General features: G+C 36.5%; 2 protein-coding genes across 9 annotated transcripts in view; one reads left to right on the top strand and one right to left on the bottom strand.

Moving 5' to 3' along the window:
* CAB39 (calcium binding protein 39) overlaps window positions 1-11,548 on the top strand; it is an 86,468-nt gene that overhangs the window by 1,522 nt on the left and 73,398 nt on the right. For 2 of the 8 annotated variants that reach the window (XM_022567923.2, XM_089916235.1), the window contains exons 1-2: window positions 3,457-7,099; window positions 9,277-9,402. The exons of 1 other annotated variant lie outside the window; for it this stretch is intronic. The gene's annotated coding sequence lies outside the window, so the exon portion shown is untranslated. Of the gene's footprint in view, window positions 1-3,455; window positions 7,100-7,943; window positions 9,403-11,548 lie in introns of those variants that run through there. 5 more of the 8 variants (XM_089916233.1, XM_089916237.1, XM_089916234.1 and 2 more) reach the window with 5 other exon arrangements.
* Window positions 1-11,548, bottom strand: part of LOC111171915 (uncharacterized) — a 66,823-nt gene that overhangs the window by 32,905 nt on the left and 22,370 nt on the right. The window lies entirely within an intron of this gene.

Below are 11,548 nucleotides of genomic sequence, written 5' to 3'. Positions count from 1 at the left end.
GCTTTAAAAAATCAGATTGTCACTAATAGAAAGTTGGACATGGAACCTTTTCTTAGAAAGGTAAAAATTTCTTTATTAGTTTTTAGTTATGAAAATATTTATAGGAGAGCCAGAAATGAAAGTCTTTGGCTTTATTTTGTTCCTTTTTTCCAGATTACTAGCAAATAATTAACACCTTTATTCGAAGTCTAGAAGTATGGTCTATGGAAGCAGCTTAGAACCTGTGTTGGTTTTGTAAGGACATATCTGTTGTTTGTTTATATGACAAGTGAATGCCAACTTTTTTCAGTTAAAAAAAAAGACTTGTAAAATGCAGGAAGTACTGTAAAATTTTTAAAAATTATCTTATGTAATCTTACCACTTATGTTACTATTAACATTTTTGCATATGTCCTTTTCAGTCTTTTTATGTTTATTTTGTTCTTTACATAATGAAATAAGCTATGTATATATAGCTTTTCTTAGGCTTTTCATTTTTGTCATTGAATATCTTCATATAAAAATAGTTTTACTGAAGTGTAAGGGAAGTCTTTCTTCTTAAGTGTATTATTTTTTCTGACAAGATAGCCTTATTTACCTCAGATAAAATGCAGTAGTCATGCTTAATAACTGTTGCTGTGGACGGAAATTTTTCTAAGGGCTTCTTGTTTGAAGACTATTTTTTAACTTCTCTGTAAGATTTGGATCCTATTGCTTGTTGAATGAAGAAAGGTTTTATTACTTGGGATGTGTGTTGTCATCAGGTATGGAAGAGATCACACATTTCTGCTATATGAGTGGATGTACTTTTTTTTAAAAGGCACTATAAAAAGGTTACTTTCATAGCTGGTATAATATCTCCCATACACTGTGATGCACCTCCCCTTCCCACTCCACCCCATCTCCCCCCACCCCTAAAAAATAGTCTTTATACTAAGGCCATCCATATAGGTTAACTACTTTTTGATCATAATATCACAAAGATTCAGGCTAGGTGTATTTCATTTTTCTGTCGGTATTTCTTTAGTAAAATACAGAATTTGTTGTGAAATAATTTGCTGCTGTAACAAAAGGGACTTTTTTTTTTTTCAAGGCAGATCACTTTAGTTCATTAGCAGGTTCTTGTTTAAACCAGTTTTTTCCCTCTGCTTTACAATCTAAACTGCATTAATGAGGTCTCTGTTTCTCTTTCTAATGGCATTTAAAGTGTGATGCTGAGTTAGACTATAAATTTTCATAAAGTTACTGTAAAAGAAGAGCTGAGAAAGCCCAGTTTAAGTATGGGGCTTGGTTTTATAATCTGGTCTTATTTTTATTTATTTATTTTAATCTTTTTGGCTGCGCCCCGAGAATGCAGGATCTCAGTTCCCCGACCAGGGATCGAACGAACCCATGCCCCCTACAGTGGAAGCGCAGAGTCTTAACCACTGGACCACCAGGGAAGTCCTAGTATGGTTTAATTTGAATCTTTATTTGTATATTGCAAATGTGTATACCACAAGGCATCCTTTATTACTTTTGAATATTTACTAATGTATTTTTCTTTTGATCAACTTTTGTAGGTTATAGATTTCTGTAATTACTGCCATATTTTACCAAGCGTCTTTTTTCCAAGAGGAGTTGTTCATTGATCATTCACAGTTGTGCCACCTGTCATAAAATACAGACACAAACCCAAATCCCACCCCCCTACCTCCACCCACCTCACCTTAGCAGGCAAATACAAAATCCAATATATACAGCAGGATTTCATCATTTCAGGTAATGTCTTCTGGTTACCCTTCTGGTGGTGTCTCCATTTTAAACATCAATTTCCGTCTTCCATGGCTTCTTTTATTTAGAAATTTGATTTTATGGGTGTTGTCTGGTGTTAATAGAGGTGGATTAGTGTATATAATGGCAAAATGTTGGTAAAACTTTGTTGTGTGATGAAATTGTGGAAAAGAAGATCAAATCTTAGAACCTCTGTGTTAGGTTGCTTATGACTTGTTTTGTTATTTAATTATTGAGATATAAAGATCTTGTGTTTGTGTGAATGCAGATCAAGCCAAGTAGCCTAAACATTGCGTAACAGTTTGGTCATCGGTCTGTAATCTGTTTTCTATTGGAGAGAAGGCTAGTTTGGAGCCATCCTTAATTAAAGAAGGTATTGATCTATGGGACTTCTTACTTATGTGTCTCACCACTCAAATGACTATCCAACTGGACCCTAATCACTACCCTGTCAGTCCAGAGTATGAGGGCAGAGCACAGTGAGGCAAATATTTGTACCACCAGCATTTATAGAGTAGACTTGTCTGGGAGTAAACGCTAAATGTTTGTTCTGCTTCTGTTTCTTAGGCCTTCCAAGGATTCTGAAAAGAGTTATTGCAAGACTAGGTGGCAGATGATAGACTGTGGTGATGAAGTTAAGGTTAACAGCTTATTGCAGTCAGCATTTTGTGGGGGTGTGTGCACACGCATGTGTGTGCATGTGTATGTTGTCCTCCAATGTGATTTGTTTTCTACCCCACTGAGCTTCCCTGGCGCCACTGTGCTTTTAACTTTTCTCTTGAGATAGAAGGGGTGAGGGGATGGCAGAATTGTGGGTTTTTAGCAACTGTGATGTTAAGTTGGCAGAGGAAGGAAGAGTGGCATGCAGAGAATTGCAAGAAATCAGTCAGGTGTGAAGTAGCTCCAAAGGAGGGAGGTCAAGCCTGCCCTGGCCGTTTATGTTGGCAGTGTCTGGCACATACCTATTTGCATAACCCTTAGTACATTGTGTCTAATTTGATATTTCCATATTCAGAATACAGTGTTTAAGTTGTAGGTTTGTATGTGCTTCTTGATATGTATATATATATATTTTCCTGTGCATGGTTACAGAGGCAGAAAATCTAGTTAACCAATATTTAGTGGCATTCTGGTTTTATATGATAATTATTCCTTAGGAGCATTATCCAGCAGATAAATTTTTATAACCAAGGAAGTATGATAATGTTAAAATATCACAACACTTTGATTATTTTAATAACATGTTTGAGAAACCAAATACACATTTTGTAGCTTGATCTTAAGTTGCTACTTTATAACTTTGTGAAATGAACTGTAGTTTTTTCTTTTACAGGGTACCCTTAACATGTTAGTCACTGTTCTCTCCCTCCACAGTAGATTATGTATCAGCTGTATTTGGACACAAGGAAGAAATAGCATTAACAGTTTTCTGTTTACATGTCTATAGTTTAAGGCCCACTCTGGGATTTATAGGATTCTGAGAGCCAGTATTACCTGTGGTTAAAAGCACAGATGCAACCAGACTCCTGGATTGTTGAACCCCTCAGCCCTCCTATGGGCTCTGTAACTTCAGGCAATTCCTTCACTTCTCTCTAGCTTAGATTCCTTGGATAGGAATGATACAGACCATCTGAGAAGATTGTACGGGGATTAAACGAGTTACTATGTCTAGAGTGCTTAGAACAGGGCCGATTCATACTGAGTTTTGTGATGGTGCTGATGCTACACTGTTTCAAGTAGAAGAGAGCTTTAGGAGCCCTGTAGTCCGAATGGTTCTTCCTGCACTTTGAGCTGTAACTGGTGGAGTTTTCTGCGAGGTGGAGTCACTTGCTTAGGGTTGTGCTGCTTATTAGTTGTAGGACTGATGTAGAGTCTGGTTCTTTGTTCTTTATCCAGTTTGCTTGAAAGAAAGTTAATTTTATACTTTATGCAGTAATGTCTTCTTTGAATTTTTTCACAAAAAATTTACAAAGATTGTATTCATATGTTAAATGTTTTATGGCAATCCTTTTTTTAAAGGTGTTAATACACTAATGTTTATAATCATGATGTAGCTGAAAAGTTTTTTTTGGAAGGGGGGTAGTTGTATGAATATAAAGTTGTAATAGGTGAAGAATCAAGTGGTATTATCCCCCAGCATCATTACAGATGGAAGCCAAGGTGAGGGCATGTCCAAGGTCACACAGACATTGAACAGTTGAGCTAGGATTTGAACCCAGATCTGCCTCACTTCAAAATGTGTGCTCCCGGAAACAGTATGACTCTCTCATATGACATAGTTTTATCTCAGTCCATAGGGTTTTGGTTTCTTGCTGACTTCTTTTGATTTAGTACTTTAGAATGAAGGTTTGTAAGTATACCTAAGAGGGTATTAATAGGTTTCTAGGCAGCAACCACATGTTATAACACAAAATGAGATGTCTTCTTCTAAATGCTCTAGTTGTATAGAGTCATAATTTGATTAGTGATTATTAGGCCAGTAAGTAGTGTTTATTTTTCATGTTGGTCTTGTAGAGAAGATGGGAGGCTTTGTGTTATAGTGGGCAATGCAGAAGCCTGGGAATTGGAAGATCTGGGCTGGGTCCTGACTCGTTCACTAATCATGTCACTCTGGGCAAGTCTTTCCACCTCTCTAGGCTTCAGTCGTCCCATTATTATACTAAGGGGACCAGACCGAAAAGCCCTTTCAGTCTCTTTTGCTCTTATTTTCAGTGATCCTGTGTGTAAGCTTTCTGTAGGCTTTTCCCCCCTCTACTGGACACCTCTCCTTTTGCCTGTGGTCTTGAAGTCAGTTTCTTTACGTGAGCTCTGTGGCACGTAACCATGCTTTTACATTTTTTCTTCTGGTTGGTCAGGTGCCTCGTGTTATTTCACAGTGCAGTAGTTTTCTGCTTCAGGTAATGTTACATCAAAATGTATTTATTTTTCAAATTTTCTTCTTTTGTACTTATGAATAAATGGTTACGAACTAGTGTTATGTGGTTGTGAAGTACAAGCTTAGTAAGTTAATGATTAACAAATCCTCAAGCCTCACATCTAGTTTCACTGTCAACTTTTAAGTATCAATACTATATGTTGTGAAGTGTTACGAGCTGTTTGTTTTGCAGAAAGGAAAAATATTAACTAAAGGCAATGTGAATGGAAAAGAAAAGACCAAAAAATGTAGAAACAGATTTGAAGATGTGAAGAACATGCTCAAGATAGTATTCTTTGGTTATAGTTGGTACTAATCCTCTACCTGTGAAAGGGTGGTAGGCTGGCTTAGATCATAGGATGGTTTCTAGCCCAGGGTTCTGTAACTGATAAGAGATGAGAGTGATATTCACCACCCCTGAGCATTTATGACTCCTCAAACATCTATTCTGAATTAATTTGTTCCACAGGCAGTCTTTATTGCCCATTATGCTGGGTCCTGTTCTGTATGTCAGTCTCAGAGGTTTCCTAGTCCAGGTAAACAACTCTTCCCCTCTTTGATGGCATGTTATCAGCCAGTTTACTTTTTCTGGATTCTCCAGCAGGGAGACAGAAACTCAGGTCATTAAAATGATCCTTGCAGATCTTTTGGCTGTCTGTTTACAATATGGTTTTATGAGAGATTAGTAGTTGGTAGGAGAGGTTCCAGAGAAATTTTAAGTTTAGAAAGCATTGGATTAAAAACAGTTAATCAGTTTTTATTTTTTGATGATGGTCGTGTTATTGTTTTTCTGCAGAGCTTTTCAGAGTTTTTAATGATGTGGATTTTGACTGTCCAGGAGGGAAATGTAATGTACAGTATTTCCCAATTTTCGAGTTTATTTGGTAACAAGAACACCTCCTTTCCAGGAAGTACCCACAAACACCTTGAAGGAGGGTTCTGTTGGAACATAATTTGGGAGAACCTCTTATTTCCATACTTATTAGTATGGAATTCAAAGCATTTACTTTTTAATTGGAATGATTACTTACAGCAAGTTGGAATTCAATTAAGGTTGGAATATTTTGTTTTGTTAAGTAAAAGAATGAACGCTTTAGGTGAGTGGCTTTTCAAGCTCCGCCCCCCGCCTTTTTTTAAACTTCAGCCCACAGTGAGAAATTCCATTTTTAATCAGTGACCCAGCACACATATAAACACACTGTCAAAACTGAAAAAGAAGTTTCATGAAACAATACTTAGGCCTGCCTATGTACAGTGCATGTGTTCTGATACTTTTTATTTTGTTCTATTTTTAAATGTATGTTATTAGTTACTGAAATAATTCACCATTCAATTCGAGAAACACTGTGAGGTTACATGAATTTATAAACTCTTAAGATTTAGAGTGAGAAGATACTGTCAAGACTGTTTTGTGAGTGAGAAAACTAAAGCTCAGCCTAGAAGAGGAAGGGCTCTCCCTTTAGAATTCCTGGATTTAGATTCTGGTTGTGTTTTCTTGGGCGGGGTGTTCTGTGTCCATTCTGCCTCAGCTTTCTCATCTGTAAAATAGCAAGAGTAGAACCTACGGATGAAGTAGTCTTGAGGATTGGAGGATTCAGTAAGAAGTGCTTTGCATAATGTGTCTGATATGCTTTAAGTGCCCAATACCTTTTAGCTTTTATGATAACTGAAGTTATAAAACTCCTTCTGCACTGTACACACTTTCAAAAATATTTTAGGACGTTGAAAGTGTTAAAGTGGCCTTCAGGTGAACCTGAACTCTTTTTGATCTGCAGCTGGATATATCATTTGCTCTGATATCAGCCCTTTGGAATAGTAAGCTTTAAAATAGCCGTAAGGACCCACTTAAAGTTGATTTGCCTCCTAATTGTAAATGGACTCATAATTGCTTCATGCCATATTACTGTATTTTTTAAACTATTTTTAACAGTATCTTAATTTAGAATAACCTTTCTTTATAGCATGTAATTAAATACAAATAAGTACATACCTATATCAGTGGTTAATTTAGTATTCTTATAGTTGTAGTTCACTAAAAGAAGAACAAGGTAAAAGTTGTTCTTTCCTGTTTTATCTCCATTTCTGCATTTTTTAAATTCCCCTATCCTCAGTATTTTATAATGCTATTGAGGGTTTCATTTTTGTGTCCTGACCTAAGAAAAGGAACATTTAGAGGATATTAACAATGGTGGGGGCCAAATCCAGTTTGTAGACTGTTCTCCATTGTCCTGAACTTAGCTGGCTGCTTCAGTCATTTTTGTCACCTGTTGAGGCATTTACATTGTCCATCCCTAATTAAATTTTCTCCTGTTGTTTCTTTTATTGCCCATTTGTCCTCAGTATGACCTGAAGTTTCTGAAATGAGAGGTTCTAATCAGCATCACTGAGGCAGACCAAGTCAGTATTAAAGAAGCATAAAGATTCTGTACTTGTGTAAGTAAGAGGAATGAGGTAAAAAGAATAAATAATTACTAACATGGCATATATATGTTACCTGCTGGTATAAAGTTTAAGACCGCTATATATATTTACCTCATTTACTCCTTTAATAATCCTATTTTCATTACCATATTTTCAGTTGAGTAAACAGAGAAAAAGAAACTAAGTAATTGGTCTGAAATCATACACCTAGAAGGGGGCCCTAAATTTGAAACCCTGGTCCCGGAGGGTGCACTTGTATCCCACCATACCTCTGTTGCCTTCACCACAAGGTATTGAAATGTAGAATCATCCTGGAACATAGGAAATTTCTGTTACAGAAACAGATGAGATCAAGTTTTTTTGGTCAGGATGTGTGATATCCTAGGACACTGAGACAACTTGCACATTACTGAGTAGCTGTCAGGGGTCTTTGAGGAGCTGTGAAGAGAGAGAGCTGTGCAGGCAGAGGAGAGAAGCTAATGTACTGTTCTTCCAAAAGAGGAAAAGGTGGAATCCACAAATCATAGACAGTGAACTTGATGATTGCTGGACAGATTCCAGAAAGGGGTGAGTCCTTAGCAGAGTGTTGACTTCTAGAAGCTACTGTCCATTTATTAACTATTTCTTTTCCTAATAGGATTCTATTAAGTGTGTTGGATTAGGATGTAGCCAAGATATGGATCTGTAAGGATTCATAGTTTCATTCATATTTGAGATTGTCTGAAAAATGTTAAATCGTATAATTTAAGTTGGAATATTTTTTAGGACTTAGAAGTCATTTTGATGTCTTTACAAGATCACTTTACTTATGTTTATTGTATTAGAATATAGCTTTATAATAATACGCTTTTCCTAGGCTGCATCTGGCAAATCAGTTGCAGATACAGTGGCCCGCATCCCTGTGCCTTGCCTTCTCAAGTAGGCAAGGAGGAACTAGAACTGGTACCATCTTCCTGTATGTGCACACAGCAAAGTAAATACTTCCTAGTTTTATATTGTTAGAATCATTCACCCCTGTTCTTTAAGATTGGTCATAACCCATTTGTTTACCCAAGAGCTAGTCTTGCTCTTGTTCCTGAAGACTACCTAGCGAGTGACTGGAAGTAAGTTGATGGAGGAGGACTGGACAGTAGGGGAGTGCACTCCATCCTCACAAAAGCTAAAACCTTTTGGGGGGGGGTTAGCTTTTTTCTCTTTTATCTTATGAAAGCTCCTCCACTTTTAAAATTAAATGTAGTGAGGGATGAGTGTCCTTAGCCTAGGCTATCACAGGTGTTTGGAAAGGGCACAGCTATCTTTTGCAGATGCTTTTGTTGTTGTTAAGAAGAGGAAGGAATAGGGAAGAGGAACAAGGCATAGCAGTGCATCCGGAAGGAAGTGACCAGAGAGAAAGACAGTGGCTCTAAATTTGTATGTCATGTGCAACTTTGAAAGAGCTAACGATAAAGGTGGAACTGGTTGCTTTTAGGAATTGTCTTAAGAGCTGCTGCACTTCAATAGATTGTTAATCATGGAATATATTACATGTATATTAAAGGCTGTGGCCTCCCAACCAAAAAAAGGAGGGAATCTTCAGACCCCTACAATATAGACAGGATAAGTTCTTTTAAAAATCTTGAAAAACTTATCAATAAACTATCTCATCTATTCTAGATTCTACAAAAATACCAGGAGGTATAAAATTCATGTTTAAAAACCAGCATGAACTCTTAAAAACACAATAAAATATAAGAGAGACAACCTGCTGAGACATTACAAAAGAAGAAAACTATGTTTCGATTTCACTTGTGGAAATAGCCATGAAAATTCTCAGTAAAACACCAGCAAATTTAATTAAATAGGAAATTCTCTTAATTAAAGAAGACAAATAACGCTTGGTATTTACTGTGTGCCAGGCATTGCTCTAATATATTATCTCAGTTAACAGTCCTCAAAACAGCCCTAAGAAAGAGGTTGTTATTATTACCCTCATTTTATGCATGAAGAAATTTAGGCCAAGAAGTTAAATTGTATGTCCAAGGATAAATTGCCAGTAAGTCACAGAGCCTAGTTTTTGAACCCTTGAGGTCTGGTATCAGCATACATTGAACATGCGGTATCATACCAGTATGTGCCAAGATAACAATGCTAATTCAACAGTTCTTCCTGATTATGAACTCTTTAAAAGAATATCTGTTTTAAACCCACAGCAAACAACCTACTAAACGGAAAACATTGGTGGAATTACCCTTGAAATCAGAAAATGAAACAAGCGTGCCATACACCTTTGATGTTTGATATTATCCTGGCCAATGCAAGAATGCATCAAATAAAAGGTATAACTGCTTGAAAAAAATGGTGGAAAATAGCAATATTTGCAGATGTTGCAATCTTAAACCTAGGAAAACCAACAGAATCAACTGAAAAACTAAAAGTGAGAGTTCAATAAGATAGGTGTATACCACAAAAAGATATTTAAATGTTGGTAGCATTTTTCTTGCTAGCAATACCCAGTTATAAAAATACTGGGAGAAAAATCTCATCATAGCAACAAAAAATAAAATTCCTAAGTTGGGGGGATTGATATGAAATGTTTAGGATCTCTGAAGAAAACTAGTATAAACTTAACTGAGTGAAAAAACGACTTAAGAATGGAGAGTTACCATGTTCTTGAATTTGAGTACTGAATGTTATGAAGCAAGAAAATTTCCCAAGTTAAATTAGTGTATTCTTGGCCAGAGAATACAGTCAGATTTTTAAAAAGTCAACTTAGGGAGTTCATTGAGAGGTATATATGCACCTAATACATAAGTGAAATCATACATCAGTGGGGAAGGAGGAAGGAGTGTTTAGCAAAAGATTTTTAGATAATTGGTTATTTGTTCTTTGGGAAAATCGAGTTTGATAATTAAGCTACCCCTTTATGAAAATAAATCTGTTGGGAGAATGAGAAAACAAATAAAAACATAAATTAGAGAGAACATTTATCTGAATATTTATCAGACCTTTGGATGAGAAGCAGGCTTATTTCCATTGCTGTCAAGTGATTGAAAGGGAAAAGACACTAAGGTAAATATGTGAAAAAACTTTGCATAATGATAGACAAAAGGTTAATATTTACTTCAGTAATAGTAAAAGCTCATACAGACTGATAACTGCCATTTATTAGTAAGCTCTCCCTGTGTTTTCAGTACTACCCTGGGCATTTTATTCATGTTAAAAATTTAATAGTCATCCTATCATTATGTAAATAATCGAGACTCAGAAAGTAAATGTTTTGCCCAAGAGCTTTTGTGCACACTTGTACTAAATGGCAGGTCTTGGATTCCAACTTGGGTGTGATAAGATCTTATGTTCTCAGCTCTTAAAAGATGTTCTTTTTCAAACAGGTTGTAAGACTAAAAGCACTGGATAAATGAGTAGTCAATTCAGATAGTGGCTAAATAAAAGAAATTCAAATAAACAATGGGGCAGAGGCTATTAAATAGAGATTTTAAAAACTGATAATGCTTATGCTACTAGGGGTGGGTTGAGACGTGAGATAAGGCAATTTTATGTACAGCCTGGCCCTCTGTATCCACAGGCAGGGGTTGAGCGGAGTTGGTTCCAAGGACCCCCATGGATACCAGAATATGCCCTTATGTATAAAATGGCATAGCATTTGTCTATAACCTTTGTACATCCGCCAGTATATTTTAAATCATCTCTAGATTACTTATAATACCTAATACAATGTAAATGCTATGTAAATGTTGTAAATACAGAGTACAATTAACCTTTGGGGCAAATTAGATCAATTGGATCAGCTTGTTCTGATCCCTTCAGCAATGAGAGCAGGATAGGATGAGTCAGGATAATATTTAAGACATAGGGGAACTGGCAAATTGTTGACTACCTGGCCTGGAGCATAGTAGTTGGTGGGAGATTCAAGAGTTAAGTTATTCCATGACATGGGCATATTCTTCCTGGTGAACTGTAGATGTTTGCTGATTTGAAATACCAGATATTGCTAAGAAAGACTTATTTTCATCATCACTGACAAATATTGATATGCAGGTGACCCTGCTAGGCCTTGCTGTAGGTGGAGGGTGCTTTGCCTTTGCTAAATCAGAGTAAATGAAATAGAAAAGTTGTCTGGTCATAGGGGAGGCAAGATGGCCATAGTTTAGTAGGGGTAACCAAATGTCTTGGCTTGCCAGGAAAAGTCCAGGTTTATGCCTGTTGTCCTCACATAATTATTCATTGTGTCACCCTTTATTCCCTGAATTGTCCTGGTTTGGATGATAAATTATGTCATCTAACATTTAGCAATTGCAAAACTAGCTGTTCTTGGACCCCTTCCCTGCCTTATTTACTTATTTATTATTTTGGATGCTTAAGGAGCAGGGTTGTCTCTCAGATCCTCAGGTGTCTCCTCCTAAAGTAGCTTGATTTTTGAGACATTTATTCTGGAGCCATGGCAGCTATCTGATTCTTCTTTTG

Source organism: Delphinapterus leucas, chromosome 8 (assembly GCF_059928025.1).
Source record: "Delphinapterus leucas isolate spDelLeu-1000000601 "Yukka" chromosome 8, BTC_Dleu_Yukka2, whole genome shotgun sequence".
NCBI lineage: Eukaryota > Metazoa > Chordata > Mammalia > Artiodactyla > Monodontidae > Delphinapterus > Delphinapterus leucas.
The sequence above is the reverse complement of the archived record's forward strand: the minus strand, read 5'-3'. Positions and strand labels throughout refer to the sequence as shown.